The sequence below is a fragment of the Triturus cristatus genome, chromosome 1_1 (assembly GCF_964204655.1).
Source record: "Triturus cristatus chromosome 1_1, aTriCri1.1, whole genome shotgun sequence".
Lineage (NCBI taxonomy): Eukaryota > Metazoa > Chordata > Amphibia > Caudata > Salamandridae > Triturus > Triturus cristatus.
Genome location: NC_140579.1, coordinates 405350681 through 405371513, shown reverse-complemented (window position 1 = coordinate 405371513; position 20833 = coordinate 405350681). Strand labels below are relative to the sequence as shown.

At 49.3% G+C, this 20833-nt stretch overlaps 1 long non-coding RNA gene across 2 annotated transcripts in view; it reads left to right on the top strand.

Moving 5' to 3' along the window:
• LOC146870321 (uncharacterized) overlaps positions 1 to 20833 on the top strand; it is a 151919-nt gene that overhangs the window by 119194 nt on the left and 11892 nt on the right. Inside the window, exon 6 of one of the 2 annotated variants that reach the window (XR_014959376.1) lies at positions 4021 to 4099. The exons of the other annotated variant lie outside the window; for it this stretch is intronic. This is a non-coding gene — a long non-coding RNA (uncharacterized LOC146870321). Of the gene's footprint in view, positions 1 to 4020; positions 4100 to 20833 lie in introns of those variants that run through there. 2 annotated transcript variants of the gene reach the window in all.

Below are 20833 nucleotides of genomic sequence, written 5' to 3'. Positions count from 1 at the left end.
AGACATCGCCGACTTCATCAGCCCGCACGCCTTCCCCTCCGCTGACTACATCCTCCTCGGGGACCTCAACTTCCACCTGGAGAACAACAACGACCGCAAACCACCACCCTGCTGGACAACCTCGCCAACCTCGGACTCAAGCAGCTGGTGACCACCCCCATCCACTACGCCGGCCACACGCTTGACCCCGTCTTCTCCTCCAGCAAGGACATCTCCTTCAGCCACACCACCGGACTCCACTGGACGGACCACAGCTGCGTCCACTTCAGCTTCAGAAAGAACACAATCCACCACCACCAGCAACAGGCTGCACGCAGAATCTGGAACAAGATCACAGCCGACCAGCTCGCCGCTGCCCTCAGCCAGGACCCTCCCGCCAGCTCAGCGAACCCCAGCCATGCCGCCAACAACCTCACGACGTGGATCAGCAACTGCGCAGACGACCTCGCCCCACTTAGGACCCCGCCCAGCAGACCCGGCAGTAAGAAAGCACCCTGGTTTACCGACGAACTCAAGAGCTCCAAGAAGAACTGCCGAGCCCTCGAGAGAGCCTGGCGTAGAGACCCGACACCAGACAACATGACCACCCTCAAGCTCGCCACTCGAAAACACCACCAACTGATCCACACCACCAAGACAACAGCATTCAAGGAACGACTGGACAACAACGCCCACAACAGCAAGGAACTTTTCAACAACGTCAAAGAGCTCTCCAATCCCAGCACCGGAAACAACAACATCACCCCATCGCAAGACCTCTGCAACTCCCTCGCCTCGTACTTCCACAACAAGATCGCAGACAAACACAACAGCTTCAGCACACAGCCGACGCACCCGACGATCGCACCAGCGCCCCCCACCACCACCCTCCGCGCCTGGACCCCGATCAACACCAAAGAGACCATACGCACGATGAACTCCATCCACTCCGGATCTCCAACCGACCCCTGCCCCCACCACGTCTTCAACAAGGCCGACTCCATCATCGCTCACCATCTACGGGACATCATCAACGCCTCCTTCGACACCGCAACCTTCCCGGAGAGCTGGAAGCACGCCGAACTCAGCGCCCTCCAGAAGAAACCATCAGCCGACCCCACCGACCTCAAAAACTACCGCCCCATCTCGCTCCTCCCGTTTCCTGCTAAAGTCATCGAGAAGACCGTCAACAGACAGCTGGCCGCCTTCCTCGAGACGAATGGATCCCTCGACCTCTCGCAGTCCGGTTTCCGAGCCAATCACAGCACCGAGACCGCCCTCCTCGCAGCCACTGACGACATCCGAGCCCTGCTCGACTACGGGGAAACAGCGGCCCACATCCTCCTGGACCTCTCCGCGGCGTTCGACACTGTCTGCCACCGCACCCTAGTGCAGCGCCTCAGCAACGTCGGAATCCAAGAGAAGGCACTGGAGTGGATCATCTCCTTCCTCGCCGGAAGGACACAGAGAGTCCGCCTCCCCCCGTTCAGATCAGAAGCCACCGAAGTCATCTGTGGGTCCCTCAAGGCTCCTCGCTCAGCCCCACCCTCTTCAACGTCTACATGAGCCCCCTTGCGGCCATCGCACGGCAACACAACCTCAACATCATCTCCTACGCCGACGACACCCAGCTGATCCTCTCCCTCACCAACGACCCCGCCACCGCCAGAGCCAACCTACACGAAGGGATGAAAGACGTAGCCGAGTGGATGAGGAACAGCCGCCTGAAACTGAACTCAGATAAGACGGAAGTCCTCATCCTGGGATCGTCGCCCTCCTCCTGGGACGATTCCTGGTGGCCCTCGGCCCTGGGCAGCGCACCCAAACCAACGGACCACGCACGCAACCTGGGCTTCATCCTGGACTCCTCCCTCTCCATGACCAGACAAGTCAACGCCGTCTCCTCGTCATGCTTCAACATCCTACGCATGCTACGGAAGATCTTCCGGTGGATCCCCACCGAAACCAGGAAGACGGTCACCCAGGCCCTCATCACCAGCCGACTGGACTACGGCAACTCCCTCTACGCCGGAACCACTGCAAAACTCCAGAAAAGACTCCAGCGGATTCAGAACGCCTCAGCACGACTCATCCTGGACATCCCCCGACACAGCCACATCTCCGCACACCTAAGAAACCTGCACTGGCTCCTCGTCAACAAGAGAATCACGTTCCGACTCCTCACCCACGCACACAAAGCTCTCCACAACCAAGGCCCAAGATACCTCAACAACCGCCTCAACTTCTACACTCCCACACGCCAGCTCCGATCAACCAGCCACGCCCTCGTCGCCGTCCCCCGCATCCGAAGAGCCACAACGGGAGGAAGATCCTTCTCCCACCTGGCCGCCAAGACGTGGAACTCCCTCCCCACCCACCTCCGCCTGACCCAAGGCCACCTCGCCTTCAGGAGGCAACTCAAGACCAGGCTGTTCGAGCAGTAGCGGACCCCCCCACCCCAAGCGCCTTGAGACCCTCCGGGTGAGTAGCGCGCTATACAAATGCCTTGATTGATAGATTGATTGACTATAGAGGGCTCAACTCTGTCACCAAGACAGATGCTCACCCTATCCCAAGAGCAGATGAGCTGATAGATAAATTAGGGGCTGCCCAATTCCTCAGTACCTTTGACTTAACTGCAGGGTACTGGCAGATTGGCATGGCCCTAGGAGCAAAAGAAAAGACAGCATTCTCCACCCCTGATGGGCATTATCAGTTTACTGTGATGCCCTTTGGGTTAAAGAATGCCCCTGCCACTTTACAGAGGCTGGTGAACCATGTCCTGGCTGGGCTGGAGTCCTTTAGTGCAGCTTATCTTGATGATATTGCTGTCTTTAGCTCCACATGGCAGGATCACCTGATCCACCTTGGAAAAGTTTTAGAGGCTCTGCACAATGCAGGTCTCACTATCAAGGCACTCAAATGCCAGATAGGGTGTTAGAGGTCGGATCCCTTGCGCAGTCGTTACGTGGGTTTCGACTGTGGCATAGAGATTTACTTGCTGGCCTTGTGGTGACACACTTTTTAGACGATCCCTTATGGTGACACACTTTTGAGACGATCCCTTAAGGAGGTGGAGTCCTCCTACGTTCCCTCCTATAAAAACCCTGGTTAGCCTCGAATCCGGTGCTTGGCTTTCGGATTCCCGAACCCTGGTTCACGCCCCTTTGTTTCCTGTCTGATCATTTGCGGTGTCCGTTAGGGTAAAGACTACGGTAGCTGTTCAAACTGTGTTTCCTTGGTGCTCCCTCTGTGTTTTTGCCCTGGTTTCTGACTCCGGTAAGAAGGAGGGTGAGGCGCTCCCCTTCTGACATTGAGGTTTCGGAGTGCCAGTGGTTTCAGCGAAGTCGCGGTGTGATTTCTCCATGCCGCGCGTTTGATTCAGTCTCAGGTTCCCGCTACGCTGCGACTCCCTCCTCCTTCCCGTGCAGCGTTATTTTTGGCAATTCGCTCTATGGCTTTGCAGCTGGTAACGCTATGCCGTTGATCTAATGCCCCGAATACACGACGGCAACTTCAGACTTCCTACGCTGTTGCTTTCCCTCAATCCCTGAAGAGAGATACATTGTAGCATTACCCCCGTACTGTCACAGAATAGCGAAAGTTAGTTCTTGCGCGGCCGCGCTCTTAGTCCCCCTTGGAGTGTAGTCAGAGGATAGCGCTCCCTAGCAAATTGACATTCATAGGGCTTCATCACTAGTACCCAGTCCATTCATACACTGCTGAGGGTGATAGCTGATTATACTCACAGTACAGCTGTTTTTCGGATAAGGTGACGGTATCAGTCCCATGTGGTACTTAGGTATTGGAAGAGCCCTACCTTGAGTGAAAGCCTTGAATCCATAAGAGTGCTGCTGGCCATCCTCCTCACACCCTGCTGAGTCATTCAGATCTTCTTACAGTTTAAGGAGATGTTCAGTTGGTAAGAGACCTTGTGTTGTGTGTCATACATAACGTCAGCAATTGTAAATCTCCTGTGTGTCTTGAAATAGGGGAAGGGGACAAGGTTAATTAATAATATCTTCATTGTTCCTTCTGTAGGTTGTCCCATTCTGTTCCTGCTACAGACAATCAACTGGGGGTTCCAAACAGCTGCCTTCACGTTCAGCCCAACATCTCCGGAGGTTCCCCTGTGGGAGAGCATTCAATTGAATAGGGCTCGCCCATAGAGGGGCTTTAGGAGTGTGGGGACTTGCTCATCGCTCCTGTGGATTGAGCTGAGCATTCTTCGTGGTGGTACCGGCAACAGAAAGCCAAGCCCACGTATTAAGTCCACCCGAGTGACGATGAATCCTGAAGGAGCTGCTTCTTTAGCTGAGAACCCTTCACATAGTCCCACTGTAGAAGAGTTGGCGTCAGCTCTTATAGATCTCCAAAGAGAGGTAGGGAGACTTGGAGGCGAAAATCTACAGCTCCACACAGAATTAGAGAGATATCGTCACAGGGATAGCGCTGTGGTAGGAGAAACCTCACAAACACAGAAACACACTTATATACAACCTGCTCGTTTTACGCCTCCCTCTGCTTTGGTAGATAATTCCTCAACAAGCGCGACCAGTCCTCAAGCAATTCAGGTGTCCGTACAGGCACAGATTCCTGTCCCGTTAGCCGTTCCCAAAAGGTTTTATGGGAATAGCACCAAATTTAGTGTTTTCCTCAATCAATGCCAACTACACTTTCTCTGTAAGGCTTCAGCCTTTCCAGACGATGCTGCTAAAGTTGCATTTGTTATTTCTTATTTGGGGGGGCAACGCTGCCAATTGGGCCGTTCCTTTAGTAGAAAGTAATGACCCCCTTTTGTATAATTTTCCTATGTTTAAAGACAAGTTGAAAGGGTTATTCGCACGTCATGCCTATGTACAAGCTAGCGATAGTGAGTTACTTAGTTTAAAGCAAGGGAACAAAGATCTCATCACTTATGTAACAGAATTTAACAGATTAATAATTGAGACTCAATGGCCAGAGGAAAAAAGGACGTCCTTATTTTATAGAGGCCTAAATGACGATCTGAAAGATCTTTTATCCCACATTGTGGATCCCCCTGAAGAATGTAACGCGTTCATTGATTTGGTGGTGAAGTTGAATCACCGAGTAACAGAACGGAAAGGAGACAAATCCCGTGGAACTCTAGCGCGTTTTTGGATTGTAAGAGGGGATAAAAAAGACAGTAAGGATCAAAAAGATACTAGCGAACCAATGCAAATAGGTGGAATGAGAAACCCATTGACGGCAGAAGAAAAAGAGAGGAGAAGCAAGCAGAACCTTTGTTTATACTGTGGCAAAGGAGGTCATTATGCCAGAAGTTGTCCTGCTAAAATCAGTCCTAGTAATAAAGTAGCAGTGAGTAGCCAAGAGACAGAGTACCCTAAGGGAAACTAGAGAACTTGAAGAAGAACGAGACCGTTTCTTCAAGTTGTTCTCCAGTTAAGGTCTCCTTTGATGTAGCCAGTATTAACGCCCCTATAGCACGGCATTTTACTATATCTGTTACACTTATTGTTTCTGTACAAAGTCGCAAAACACTACCCATCCTACTTGACTCAGGAGCTACGGGTAATTTCCTTGACATACAACTTGCTCGGACATTGAGAATACCTTTTCTTCCCAAGACCAAACCTGAACCCATTAGAGCTGTGGACGGAACTGAGCTGTCTTCTGGGTTAATTGCTTATCATACGCCCGCATTAACAATGGTATGCAACAACGGGCATTCCGAGGACATAGTCTTTGATTTAATTGATACACCCAATTTTGGAGCTATTCTTGGGGTGCCTTGGTTGCAAGTTCATAATCCGCAGATAGACTGGAAGGCACGGAAGATCACTTTAAGATCACCATACTGCCTGTTACACTGTTATCAAGATGCACAAGAGTGGGAAACCCCTTTATGTTGTGCCTTAGATGCACCCGATGTAGCCCTCCCTTCAATGTATAGTGAATTCCGTGAAGTGTTTGATGTGGAAAAGGCTTCAGTCTTACCTCCTCATAGGAGCTATGACTGCCGGATAGATTTGATTCCTGGGGCAGACTTACCGGTGAGTCGAGTATATGCCTTGACGGAGCCTGAAACGGAATATCTTCAACAATACATCTCGGAGATGTTAGAGAAGGGGTTTATCAGACATTCCACCTCTCCTGTGTCATCCCCACTCTTCTTCATTCCAAAACGTGAAGGAGGTTTAAGAGCGTGCCTCGATTATCGCGCATTAAACAAAGTGACCATCAAAAATAAATATCCTTTACCCCTCATTTCAGTTTTACTGGATCAAGTGAGAGGGGCTAAGATCTTCACCAAGCTCGATCTTAGAGGGGCATATCATTTGATACGTGTCAAGGAGGGGGACGAATGGAAGACCGCCTTTCGTACGAAATTCGGTCTTTTTGAATACTGCGTAATGCCGTTTGGCCTTTGCAATGCCCCTGCGGCGTTTCAGTTTTTCATCAACGACATTTTGCGTGAATATCTCGATCTCTTCGTGATTGTGTACATAGATGATATCCTGATTTTTTCCAATTCAGAATAGGAACATGTGGAACATGTAAGAAAAATATTGTTAAAATTGAAGGAGCATCATTTATTCGCTAAATTGGATAAAAGCACATTCCACACGGATAGAGTAGAATTTCTATGATTTGTTATTTCACCTGAAGGAATCCTTATGGATCCAAAAAAGGTAGAAGCGTTGGTCAAGTGGCCTAGTCCTACCACGGTAAAGGAGGTCCAATCCTTTATCGGGTTTGCGAATTTTTATAGACGCTTTATCGATCATTTTTCGGATTTGATTGCTCCTATTACCAGATTATTGCGTAAAGGTACTACCTTTCATTGGTCCACTGAGGCAGAAAGTGCTTTCACTCAGCTCAAGAACAAGTTCACAACAGCACCTATCATTAGTCATGCTGACAACTCACAACCATACTATGTAGAGGCTGATGCGTCCCAATATGCGGTGGGTGGTGTCTTATCTCAAAGGAATCCAACTACGGGTCGATTACATCCTGTGGCATATTTTTCTAAAACCCTTCTTTCAGCGGAACAGAACTATACCATAGGAGAAAGAGAGCTCCTGGCCATAAAATTAGCCTTTCATGAATGGAGGCATTATTTGTTGGGTTCTCCACATACAGTGACTATCTATACCGACCACCGTAATTTGCAATTCTTTAAATCCGCTAAGGCATTAACACCAAGACAAATGCGATGGGTTTTATTCTTTAGTGAATTTGATTTTGTTATTACCTATCGGCCAGGGCCCCAACAAGGAAAAGCTGACGCTCTGTCTCGTTTGGGAGCGGATAAAAGAATGGTAAACTGTGAACCTCCCCCTCTCATTCCTTGTCATAAAATTGTGGGGGTTACTGAAAGGGACAATGCAACCCCCTCCTTCTTGACTACGTTAATGACCGCCTATGGGGACATATCACCTTTGGAATGGATGAAAGATCCACAGCACACGATAAGAGACAGCTTGTAGCTCCATGATATGAAAATGTATGTACCCTGACGAGATATTCAACTACAGATAATCAAGTGGTGTCATGATAACTCATTGACAGGTCACCCTGGAATTGAAAAGACCATACAACTGTGTCAGAGATGGTTCTGGTGGAAAGGGTTGAGTCAAGATGTGTTGGCATACGTAGCGGCTTGTCCTGTTTGTGCCAGACAAAAACCGTTGCGCTCTGCGCCTGCAGGATTGTTACATCCTATACACATTCCTCCAGTCCCCTGGCATACCTTGAGTATGGACTTCATTACGGATTTGCCTCCAGTGCAAGGTTACACTACCATTTTAGTGGTAGTAGCTCTGTTCACTAAAATGGCACACTTTATTCCCCTGAAGAAATTGCCATCATCCAAGGAATTGGCACAAGTGTTTATAGATCACATTGTTAAGTTACATGGGATTCCCTCTGTGATCATAACTGATAGAGGCGCCCAATTCATTTCCCGTTTCTGGCAAGGGTTATGTGCTACTTTAGGAATAGATCACAGATTATCTACAGCCTACCATCCTTAGACTGATGGACAAACTGAAAGAACTAATCAAACCCTAGAACAATTCCTTAGATGTTTGTTGTCCACTATCACGTCCAATTGGGTACATGCTCTTTCCTTAGCAGAATTTGCGTACAATAATTCCACACATTCCTCTACTGGGGTGTCTCCCTTCTTGTTTGCTCATGCACATCATCCTCGATTTCTTCCTTTCCCAGCACCCAGTCATCTAGACAATATTCCTGCGGTCCAACAACATCATGCCACCCTGTTAGAGATTTGGGAATCTGCCACCAGTGAATTAAGAAAGACCAAAGAAGCCATGAAAATACAATCAGACAAACACCGTAGGCCTGCTCCTGATTATCAAGTAGGCGACAGAGTATGGTTGTCCACCAAGAATTTAAGATTAGCGGGTCCAAAGAAGTTACATCCCCGTTATGTGGGTCTGTATAAAATCCTGAAAATTATCACTCCAGTGTCGCTTAAACTTGAGTTGCCAGAGGACATGCAGATTCATCCTGTATTCCACACATCCTTACTCAAAGAATACAAACCCTCTCTGAATCCTGAACAGCCACCTCCTCCTCTCTTAGTGGGTGGGGAACCGGAATATGAAGTCAAACGAATCCTAGATTCCCGTAGATTCAGGGGTAAACTGCAGTATTTGGTTGACTGGGTGGGATATGCCCCCGAAGACCGCTCTTGGGAACCTGCTGAGAATGTTCACGCCCCTACCTTAGTACGTACGTTTCATGCCCTCAATCCCTCTAAGCCTCGACCTGTAAGACGGCCTTTGGGTGGGAGAACTGGTAGAGGTCGGATCCCTTGCGCAGTCGTTACGTGGGTTTCGACTGTGGCATAGAGATTTACTTGCTGGCCTTGTGGTGACACACTTTTTAGACGATCCCTTATGGTGACACACTTTTGAGACGATCCCTTAAGGAGGTGGAGTCCTCCTACGTTCCCTCCTATATAAACCCTGGTTAGCCTCGAATCCGGTGCTTGGCTTTCGGATTCCCGAACCCTGGTCCACGCCCCTTTGTTTCCTGTCTGATCGTTTGCGGTGTCCGTTAGGGTAAAGACTACGGTAGCTGTTCAAACGGTGTTTCCTTGGTGCTCCCTCTGTGTTTTTGCCCTGGTTTCTGACTCCGGTAAGAAGGAGGGTGAGGCGCTCCCCTTCTGACATTGAGGTTTCGGAGTGTCAGTGGTTTCAGCGAAGTCGCGGTGTGATTTCTCCATGCCGCGCGTTTGATTCAGTCTCAGGTTCCCGCTACGCTGCGACTCCCTCCTCCTTCCCGTGCAGCATTATTTTTGGCAATTCGCTCTATGGCTTTGCAGCTGGTAACGCTATGCCGTTGATCTAATGCCCCGAATACACGACGGCAACTTCAGACTTCCTACGCTGTTGCTTTCCCTCAATCCCTGAAGAGAGAGACATTGTAGCATTACCCCCGTACTGTCACAGAATAGCGAAAGTTAGTTCTTGCGCGCCGCGTTCTTAGTCCCCCTTGGAGTGTAGTCAGAGGATAGCGCTCCCTAGCAAATTGACATTCATAGGGCTTCATCACTAGTACCCAGTCCATTCATACACTGCTGAGGGTGATAGCTGATTATACTCACAGTACAGCTGTTTTTCGGATAAGGTGACGGTATCAGTCCCATGTGGTACTTAGGTATTGGAAGAGCCCTACCTTGAGTGAAAGCCTTGAATCCATAAGAGTGCTGCTGGCCATCCTCCTCACACCCTGCTGAGTCATTCAGATCTTCTTACAGTTTAAGGAGATGTTCAGTTGGTAAGAGACCTTGTGTTGTGTGTCATACATAACGTCAGCAATTGTAAATCTCCTGTGTGTCTTGAAATAGGGGAAGGGGACAAGGTTAATTAATAATATCTTCATTGTTCCTTCTGTAGGTTGTCCCATTCTGTTCCTGCTACAGACAATCAACTGGGGGTTCCAAACAGCTGCCTTCACGTTCAGCCCCACATCTCCGGAGGTTCCCCTGTGGGAGAGCATTCAATTGAATAGGGCTCGCCCATAGAGGGGCTTTAGGAGTGTGGGGACTTCCTCGTCGCTCCTGTGGATTGAGCTGAGCAGTCTTCGTGGTGGTACCGGCAACATAGGGCAGGGCACTGTGGTGTACTTGGGCCACCTTGTAGGTGGAGGCCAGGTACAGCCCTTACAACCCAAGATCCAGGCCATCATGGACTGGATAGCTCCAACAACCCAGACCCAAGTCAGGGCATTCCTTGGCTTCGCTGGATACTATAGGAGGTTTGTGAAGGGGTATGGGTCCATTGTGACCCCCCTCACAGAACTCACCTCCAAGAAGATGCCCAAGAAGGTGAACTGGACAGTTAGTTGCCAAAAGGCTTTTGACACCCTAAAAGAAGCAATGTGCTCAGCACCAATTCTAAAAGCTCCAGATTATGCCAAGCAGTTCATAGTGCAGACTGATGCCTCTGAGCTAGGGATAGGAGCGGTCCTATCCCGGACCAATGATGAAGGTCAAGACCAACCTGTTGCTTTTATAAGCAGGAGGCTACTCCCCAGAGAGCAGCGTTGGAGTGCCATTGAGAGGGAGGCCTTTGCTGTGGTTTGGTCCCTGAAGAAGTTGAGGCCATACCTGTTTGGTACTCACTTCCTGGTTCAAACTGACCACAGACCTCTCAGATGGCTAATGCAGATGAAAGGGGAAAATCCAAAACTACTAAGGTGGTCCATCTCCCTACAGGGAATAGACTTTGAAGTGGAACACAGACCAGGGACTGCCCATGCCAATGCAGATGGACTTTCCAGGTTCTTCCACTTAGACAATGAAGACTCCATAGGGCAAGGTTAGTCTCATCACCTTTCGTTTGGGGAGGGGGGTTGTGTGAGAAAGTGCCATCTTTCTTGCATGGTATGCCCCCACTTTTTGCTGAATTGCTGAATGTACTTTGACTGAGTGTGCCCTGGACTCCTGCCAATCAGGTGCCCAGGGCCTATGTTCCTTCCCTAAAACAAACCAAACCCAAATTGGCAAACGCTGGCCACATGTCAGCCCCTGGTAAATAGTACCCTAGGTACCCAGAGCCTTGTGACCAGGGAAGGCCTCTAAGGGCTGCAGCACTCCTTGTGCCACCCTTAGAGGCCCTGTACCCTTACACACACACACTGCCTTTGCAGGCTGAGTGTTTGGGTGCAAGACAAAAAACAGAGTCAACATGACACACATCCCTGTGTGCCATGCCCATCACCTACACTGCCATGGCATACATCAGCCACCCCTCTAGCTGGGTGCCTTATGCCAATGGTGTGGGCACAGGAGCAGGAGCCCTTTGCCCCTACAGTGCCCAGGTCCATTTCTGAGCACTGTAAGTGCAGTGCTGCCATTTAAGAGTACATGGTGCTGGGAGCTCGTCAAACACGAGCTCCACAGCTCCATAATGGCAACACTAAAGACTGAGAAGTTTGGTATCAAACTTCTCAGCACATTAAACCCACACTGATGCCAGTGTGGGATTTAATGTACACAGCACCCCAGAGGGCATCTTAGAGGTGCCCCCTTAAACCTAACCTACAATCGACGTCTGCTCTGAGGCTGCCTAGGCTGCCACCTAGCAGACATGTTGCTAGACCCCTGGGTAGGAGAGACCCTGCTCTCCTGGGCCTGCAACAATGCACATCCTGGGCGAGGTGCTAAATCTCCTCCCCCAGGATGGGCAGGGGGAAGCTTCAAAGGCATGCCGCCTCTGTGAGCTTCCCCAGGCCACTGCAACCCCCCACTCTGGCGGGAAGCTTTGACCGGAAACCCCAAATAAGGACAGGGGATGTACCAGCCTGCCAACCCCACCCCTCAGGTGGGGGAGGCGAGGTGAAGCACATCTCCGGGCTCTCGCCATCTTGAAGATGGGGAGCCCTACCCTATCAGGAGTAGGCTACTGCCCCCCTCCCACAGGAGAGAGGCAGGATAGGGGGTGTACCCACCCCAGGACAGGGACCCATTGGTCCCTGCCCTCCACCTACCTGTAACGCCCCTCAATCTAGTATTTAGGGGCACCCTGAACCTTCCTTCCCCAGATTCCAGATTCAAAAACTACAAAGAAGAGCAAGAAGAAAGAAGACCTGCCCTGCAGCTGCTAACAAGAGGAAGACACCAACTGCTTTGGCCCCAGCCCTACTGGCCTGTCGACCCTCAAATCTGCTCCTGCTCCAACCCGGCATCTCTTGTGGCCAGCAACCTCACCAACCCCGGAGGACCTGGCTACTTTTTGGCTCTAAGCCCCTGGGACTCCCATGAGTAGAGGCTCTACTCAAAACCTACCTCTAATCCCTGGCAGCAGCCCGGAACCGCGAACCCAGCACACTCTGCACCAGCCAAGCCTGGCCAGTGCTGGAGTGAACAAAGACCTCGAGGACGACCCCACGGCGACTGTGACCCCGAGTCTGGCACCCAAGGACCTCCTTCGACACTCCTGAAGAAGCCTACAGCCTCAGAACAAGGTGCCCCCCCTACCGCGGTAAGATTTCCCGACACCAAAAGGCACCCCTGCACGTGGCGCCCCGCGGCCCACTGTGCCCAATCCCGGGGTACCTACCTATCTTCCAACTACCCAACTTACCTCTCGAAGTGGGGGTGGCACCTGGAGAGTCCTCGTCCCTGAGCTTGCAGTCTTTTTCTAAACCGGAGATTTCCCATTGAAATCAATTGAGCGCCCGAAGGCTCAACAGCACCCTGCACCCAGCCGCCTGAGTGGCCCTGGCAGTGAAAACTCTACACCTACCTACTTCCCCACTTGCCCTGAAAAAGTGACCAGGAGCCCAGCTCCCACAGCCGCGTGGCTTGCCAGTCAGCAGCCACCAACCAAGGCCCCCCTATCCCTCATAGGATAACATTGGGCCTAACTCTCTCTGCACCCGGCCGCCCTAGAGTCGCTGAGGGTGAACCAACTGTACCTACCTGACCCTGGGGGACCCCTGAGTCTATGCCCAGAACCTCAACTCTGCCAGTCGAGTACTTACCCTTAAACCGATAACTCTATTTTCCTCATAGGGTAACATTGACTGGCTTTTTCCTGAAATTTCTTGTAAGTGTGGACTTTTCAAATCTTAAAATATTCACCAAAAATCAGCCGAGTAACGAAAACGAAATGACTCACCTGCTCTTAGGTGAGCTCCCAGTGCTGGATCTTGGTGCCCAGCACTGACTCTGAAAAATACTTACAACTGTACTTACCCGTAACCCCATTTTCTTCCATAGGAAATCATTGACTGTTTTTCTGTGAAATTTCTTCTAAGTGTCGATTTCTGCAATCTTTAAATATTCTTCAAAAATCCTATAATATCTGAAAACGTAATTACTTACCTGTTTTGGATAAAGGTCCCAGTACTGAGTCTAGGCACCCAGTACTGGATTACAAAAGTAACGTGTACCTGCAACTTGAATTTTCTTCCATAGGGAATCATTGACTGTTTTCTTTGAATTATTTTCTGTCAACTTTTAAAATAGCTAAATATTGTTTAAAAATCATTACAGCAATTAAGTCGACTTTCATCACTTGATTCTGAGTACTGACCCAGGACTGAATCTAGGATCCAGTCCTGGAATTCCAAAAGTAATCTAAAAAGTAATCTGTTGCAAATAACTTGAATTTTCCATTGAGCTCAATGCATTGTTGTGTTTAAAATAGAGTTGCCTATTGCAACCACTTGTAACTGTTTACAAAAGTCAATTGCATATTGCAAAAGTATTTATATGAAACATCTCATTCTGAGAAAGTATATTTTAAATCCAAGTGTTGGTTCTAAAATAAAACAAGCATATATTTTTTATATATAAACCATTGGCCTAGAGTTCAGTTATTGAGTGTGTGAGACCATTTGCTGACTGAGTGTGTACAACAAATGCTTTACACTGTCCTCTGATACTGCCTTACTGCTCGACCAAGCTACCACTTTAGAGAGTAAGGTTATATCTAACTTTAACCTCTGTCAAACCCTGGGGGACTGTGGACTCTGTACACCCTGTACCTATTAAGGAACAGTATATACAGAGCCACTTTCTCACATTGGTGGATCAGCGGTGGGATACAAACTTGCATTTGTTGGACTACTTGGTTACCATCTGATCACACGACAGAACTCTTAAAAATTGCCTTTAAAATTCTGATTGGTCTTTTCCAAAATTACTAAAAGTCTTGCTAGGGCCTTGCTTAAGTCCCATTAGAATTTTAGAAAAATAAAAGTCACTATAGTCAGGGTAGAGGATTAGAACTGTCAGGTTAGAATGACTCAAACAAACCCGGCTGTTAGTGACAATAATAACATGGACCTGGTGGAGGAGCTCGACCTCACACCTTACTTACACTTGTCTTTCAAGGAATTGAGGTCCTTATGCAAACTTAAAAATTTACCAATGGGCCTGCATCCAACCAAACTAGGGCTCCAGGAGCTCTTGGCTGAGTATACTAAGCACCATCCATCTGAACATGGTGATGGCCAGTCAGATGAGGAAGGGGAAGCAGAGGAGGTTGACAATAACCCCCCATACTATCCCCTAGGGAGGAGAGGGCACCCATACCCTTCAATCCAAGGATTAGCATCTGGGCACCTAGAGACTACACAGGTGGCTCTGGTACCAGAGAGAACACTGGGGGACCCACCAGTGAAGAGGACAGCCTTATGAGGCTGGCCAGAAGACTAGAGCTAGAGTCCAGGCTCTTGGCTCTAGAAAAATAAAGGAGAGAGATGGGTTTAGCACCCATCAATGGTGGCAGCAATAATAAAAATAAGGATATCGAGGAAACTTCTGACCTTAAAATCCCCAAAGGGATTGTCCCTAAATTTGAGAAAGGTGATGATATCACCAAATGGTTCACAGCCTTTGAGAGGGCTTGTGATAACAGAAAAGTAAGGAAACCTCTCTGGGGGGCACTCCTGTGGGAACTGTTCTCTGGTAACTGCAGAGACAGGCTTCTGACCCTTTCTGGGCCAGAAGCAGGATCCTATGACCTCATGAAGAAAGCTCGGATTGAGGGATTTGGATTCACCACTGAGGAGTATAGAATTAGATTCAGGGGGGCTCACAAAACCCAGACCCAGTCCTGGATTGATTTTGTAGACTTCTCAGTGAAGACACTGGATGGTTGGTTAGCTGGACATGGTGTGCAGGATTTTACTGGATTGTATAATTTATTCATGAAGGAACATCTATTGAGTAACTGCACAAATGAAAAGTTGCATCAGCATTTGGTAGACCTAGGTCTAATTTCTCCCCAAGAATTGGGAAAGAAGGCAGACCACTGGGTCAAGACTAGGGTGACCAGGACAGCCACTGGGGGTGACCAAAAGAAAGTGGTCACAAAACCTCCACAGGAGAAAGGTGGTGAGAATCCCCAAGATAAAAAGTCTGAGTCTTCCAAAGGGCCCTAAAAACCTGTTCAGGTGGGTGGGACCCAAACTACTCCCTATGTGCCCCAACCATATAGGGGGAAGGACTTTAATCCCTTAAAGGCCTGGTGTAATAACTGTAAGAAGTCAGGACACCTAACTGTAGCTTGCCGCCAAAACAAAGCCCCTAAGGCACCCAGTACAGCTACTCCTGGGGCAGCAAGCATACAAATGGGATCAGAGGTGTACCCTGAGCAAATCTGGGAACACACTGAAGCAAGTCTAGTCTCTTTGGGAGAAGTGGAGTTTGCCACTGTAGCTGTATGGCCCCCCAACTTAAAGAAATACCTACAGTACCCCTGGGTAAATGGAACTAGGGTAGAAGCTCTGAGGGATACAGGTGCCAGTGTCACTATGGTGAAAGACACACTGGTTTCCCCTGAGCAATACTTGATTGGGAAGTCTTACCCAGTCACCAATGCTGATAGTGTCACCACTAGTCATCCCATGGCCATGGTAACATTAGGCTGGGGGGGTGGGTGGGGGGGGTTACTGGCCTGAAACAGGTAGTGGTCTCTCCAAAGTTGCCAGCTCCCTGTCTGCTTGGAAATGATCTGGAAACCTCAGCCTGGGCTGTGGTTGAGCTAAAGGATCATGCAGCCATGCTGGGCATCCCTAAATTGGCGTGTGTGCAAATCAGAGCACAGAGCAAGAGGAAGGGTGAAAAAGTAGGTCTGGAGCCTGAAATAATGGCCCAGCCAACCAAGAGAAAAGGAAAGAAGACTGGGGAACCAGCTTCTACACAGCAAAACATTCAGGGCCCCTCTCCCCAGGGAGAGGATTTGGAATCTTGGATACCCCTGAGGGAACTGAGTCCATGGAGCTTGACCCTTACCAGGTTGAACTCTTGGGCCCAGGGGGACCCTCTAGGGAAGAGCTGTGCCACGGTCAGCGAGACTGTCCCACTCTTGAAAGCCTGAGGCAGCAAGCTGTTTCAGAAGCAAGGGGAGATGTCAGTGGTACCCACAGAGCTTATTGGTAAGAGGGATTACTGTATGCTGAGGCAAGAAACCCCACTCCTGGAGCCACCAGGAGGGTGGTAGTGCCACAGAGTACAGGGAGTTCCTCCTAACTTTGGCTCATGACATCCCCCTAGCTGGACATCTGGGGCAATCCAAAACTTGGGAAAGGCTAATGAGTCACTTTTACTGGCCCCAGATGCACCAAAATGTGAAGGAGTTTGCCAGCTCCTGTGTTACCTGTCAAGCCAGTGGCAAGACAGGTGGCCACCCAAAGGCCCCCCTCATCTCACTACCAGTGGTGGGGGTCCCCTTTGAAAGGGTAGGAGTGGACATTGTGGGTCCACTTGAACCTCCCACAGCCTCAGGGAACAAATTTATTCTAGTGGTAGTGGATCATGCCACTAGGTACCCTGGAGCAATTCCACTTAGGACTACTACAGCTCCTGCAGTAGCCAAGGCCCTCCTGGGTGTCTTCACCAGAGTGGGGTTTCCTAAGGAGGTGGTTTCAGACAGAGGTTCCAACTTCATGTCTGCTTACCTAACACACATGTGGAAGGAGTGTGGAGTGCAGTATAAGTTTACTACACCCTACCACCCACAAACCAATGGCCTTGTTGAGAGATTCAACAAGACATTGAAAGGTATGATCATGGGTCTCCCTGAAAAACTCAAAAGGAGATGGGATGTCCTGTTACCATGCCTGCTTTTCGCTTACAGGGAGGTACCACAGAAGGGAGTAGGTTTCTCACCCTTTGAACTTCTGTTTGGTCATCCTGTAAGGGGACCACTTTGTCTTGTAAAAGAGGGCTGGGAGAGGCCTCTTCAAGAGCCCAAACAAGACATAGTGGACTATGTGCTTGGCCTAAGGTCCAGAATGGCTGAGTACATGGAGAAAGCATCCAAGAACCTTGAGGCCAGCCAGGAGCTCTAGAAGCACTGGTATGACCAAAAAGCTGCACTGGTTGAATTTCAACCTGGGCAACAGGTGTGGGTTTCGGAGCCAGTGGCACCAAGGGCTCTCCAAGATAAACGGAGTGGCCCTTACCCTATCCTAGAAAGAAAGAGTGAGGTCACCTATCTAGTTGACCTGGGCACTAGCAGGACACCCAAGAGGGTCATCCATGTGAACCGCCTCAAGCTCTACAATGACAGGGCTGACATCACCATGCTGATGGTGACTGATGAGGAGCAGGAAGCAGAGAGTGAACCTCTCCCTGGCCTCCTCTCCTGCAGCCCAAAAGATGGATCAGTAGATGGTGTGATCTTCTCAGACACCCTCTCTGGTCAACAGCAGACTGACTGCAAGGAGGTCTTGCAGCAGTATGCTACCCTCTTTTCCCTGACCCCTGGTCTGACTAACTGGTGTACCCATGATGTGGACACTGGTGACAGTGCAGCTGTCAAAAACAACATCTATTGACAGTCAGACTAAGTCAAGGAGAACATCAAAGCTGAGGTCAGCACGATGCTGGAGTTAGGGGTCATTGAACCCTCTGAGAGCCCCTAGGCCAGTCCAGTGGTTCTGGTCCCCAAACCTCATCAACAAGGTGAAAAGAGAGATGAGGTTCTGTGTGGACTATAGAGGGCTCAACTCTGTCACCAAGACAGATGCTCACCCTATCCCAAGAGCAGATGAGCTGAGAGATAAATTAGGGGCTGCCTAATTCCTCAGTACCTTTGACTTAACTGCAGGGTACTGGCAGATTGGCATGGCCCCAGGAGCAAAAGAAAAGACAGCATTCTCCACCCCTGATGGGCATTATCAGTTTACTGTGATGCCCTTTGGGGTAAAGAATGCCCCTGCCACTTTCCAGAGGCTGGTGAACCATGTCCTGGCTGGGCTGGAGTCCTGTAGTGCAGCTTATCTTGATGATATTGCTGTCTTTAGCTCCACCTGGCAGGATAACCTGATCCACCCTGGAAAAGTTTTAGAGGCTCTGCACAATGCAGGTCTCACTATCAAGGCATCCAAATGCCAGAAAGGGCAGGGCATTGTGGTGTACTTGGGCCACCTTGTAGGTGGAGGCCAGGTACAGCCCTTACAACCCAAGATCCAGGCCATCATGGACTGGATAGCTCCAACAACCCAGAACCAAGTCAGGGCATTCCTTGGCTTGACTGGATACTACAGGAGGTTTGTGAAGGGGTATGGGTCCATTGTGACCCCCCTCACAGAACTCACCTCCAAGAAGATGCCCAAGAAGGTGAACTGGACAGTTAGTTGCCAAAAGGCTTTTGACACCCTAAAAGAAGCAATGTGCTCAGCACCAATTCTAAAAGCTCCAGATTATGCCAAGCAGTTCATAGTGCAGACTGATGCCTCTGAGCTAGGGATAGGAGCGGTCCTATCCCAGACCAATGATGAAGGCCAAGACCAACCTGTTGCTTTTATAAGCAGGAGGCTACTCCCCAGAGAGCAGCGTTGGAGTGCCATTGAGAGGGAGGGCTTTGCTGTGGTTTGGTCCCTGAAGAAGTTGAGGCCATACCTGTTTGGTACTCACTTCCTGGTTCAAACTGACCACAGACCTCTCAGATGGCTAATGCAGATGAAAGGGGAACATCCAAAACTACTAAGGTGGTCCATCTCCCTACAGGGAATAGACTTTGAAGTGGAACACAGACCAGGGACTGCCCATGCCAATGCAGATGGACTTTCCAGGTTCTTCCACTTAGACAATGAAGACTCCATAGGGCAAGGTTAGTCTCATCACCTTTCGTTTGGTGGGGGGGGGGGGTTGTGTGAGAAAGTGCCATCTTTCTTGCATGGTATTCCCCCACTTTTTGCTGAATTGCTGAATGCACTTTGACTGAGTGTGCCCTGGACTCCTGCCAATCAGGTGCCCAGGGCCTATGTTCCTTCCCTAAAACAAACCAAACCCAAATTGGCAAACCCTGGCCACATGTCAGCCCCTGGTAAATGGTACCCTAGGTACCCAGAGCCTTGTGACCAGGGAAGGCCTCTAAGGGCTGCAGCACTCCTTGTGCCACCCTTAGAGGCCCTGTACCCTTACACACACACACTGCCTTTGCAGGCTGAGTGTTTGGGTGCAAGACAAATAATAAAGTCGACATGACACACATCCCTGTGTGCCGTGCCCATCACCTACATGCCATCCGAAGTGCTGCTATCAGTTGTGATACCACCGTGTACTTACGAATATGGCTGAAAGTACAAAAGTAAAGTGCTATGATGCAGTCAATGCTAGCCGCGTCATAGCGCTTTTTAAAAAACTTTAAGTGGGGGTGAATTAGAGAGATTGCAGAGACGTGCACTCAAAGAGTGCATGCTGGAAAGTAAAAAAAAAAAGTGTCTGCACTGCAGGAGCCTGCAGTGGAAGTACACTGGCCACCAGAAGCAGTACATGGTCCAGGCTCCACGGCAGGATGGCAGGACGAAGACTTAAAGCCAAAGAGAAGGAGGCGAAGAGGAGGTGCGGCCCAATAGTAAGCAAGGAAACAAGAGTGACGTGGAAGTCATGAGGGAGCCAGGCAATTGTAAGAAAAGGGAGAGTCACGTGGGAGCTAGCCAATTTAGAAAGGACAGCAAGAGGAACCAATGAAAAGGATGGGCGTTTTTTCAAGCCCATTTCTCAGATACAGCATTTCTCGAAAATACAGCGCAAGCAGTGCCTAAGCTAGACCTAAAAATGAGGGACTATCTCCTAAGACTAACTGTTCCCAGGGGTGCGTAACAGGGGGGCAAAGTGTGACTTTTTCATCACAACTTTCAAAAAACTAAACTAAGAAAAAAGCAGTTGGATTTAAGCATAAATCCTGAAGGGGCGCTCATGGAATATTGGCAAATTGTTATGCCATGTCAGAGAAGTATGCTCCTACTTGGGAGTCGTTTCAACTCCAAAGAAAATGAGAAAGGAACCTTTTCAGGCAATTTGCCTAAACATTGACTAAAAGCTACAGGATTGAGAGACAATAAAAGTAATCCAGGTGTGCAATTTGAACTTTTCAAGGTGCATGTAACATACATTTTTAGTAACATACTGTGGCAGCTATAGAGCCCTGATGCAGTGTTCATGTGACAACCTGCTCCTCATTTTAACACTTCTGGCAGACCTGGTTTGTATTCTGGCGCAAGGGACCCATTTCACAAGTCTCATGACCAATGCTCTGCATGAGTATACTGCAGCGCACCAACAACTTGCTGAACTCTGTTGGTGTTTAGAGGCCCACCCAAGACTTTATAGTGTGGGGACTACCACTTCTAATGGTAGGTGGCAACTCAGGGGCATATTTACAAGCCCCTATTGCCACAGGAACATCCCTTTTAGTGACTTTCCTTTGGCGATACGGGCTTTGCCTTATTTACAAGGCGGCATTAAGCCACTTAACATGGCTTAACGCCACCTTGTAAATAAGGCACCCTTTAACGCTACATTTAGCGTGAAAGGGGTGGGCAATGGGTGTTGCGGTGGGCCACCCATTGATTTTGACGCTGCCCTTTT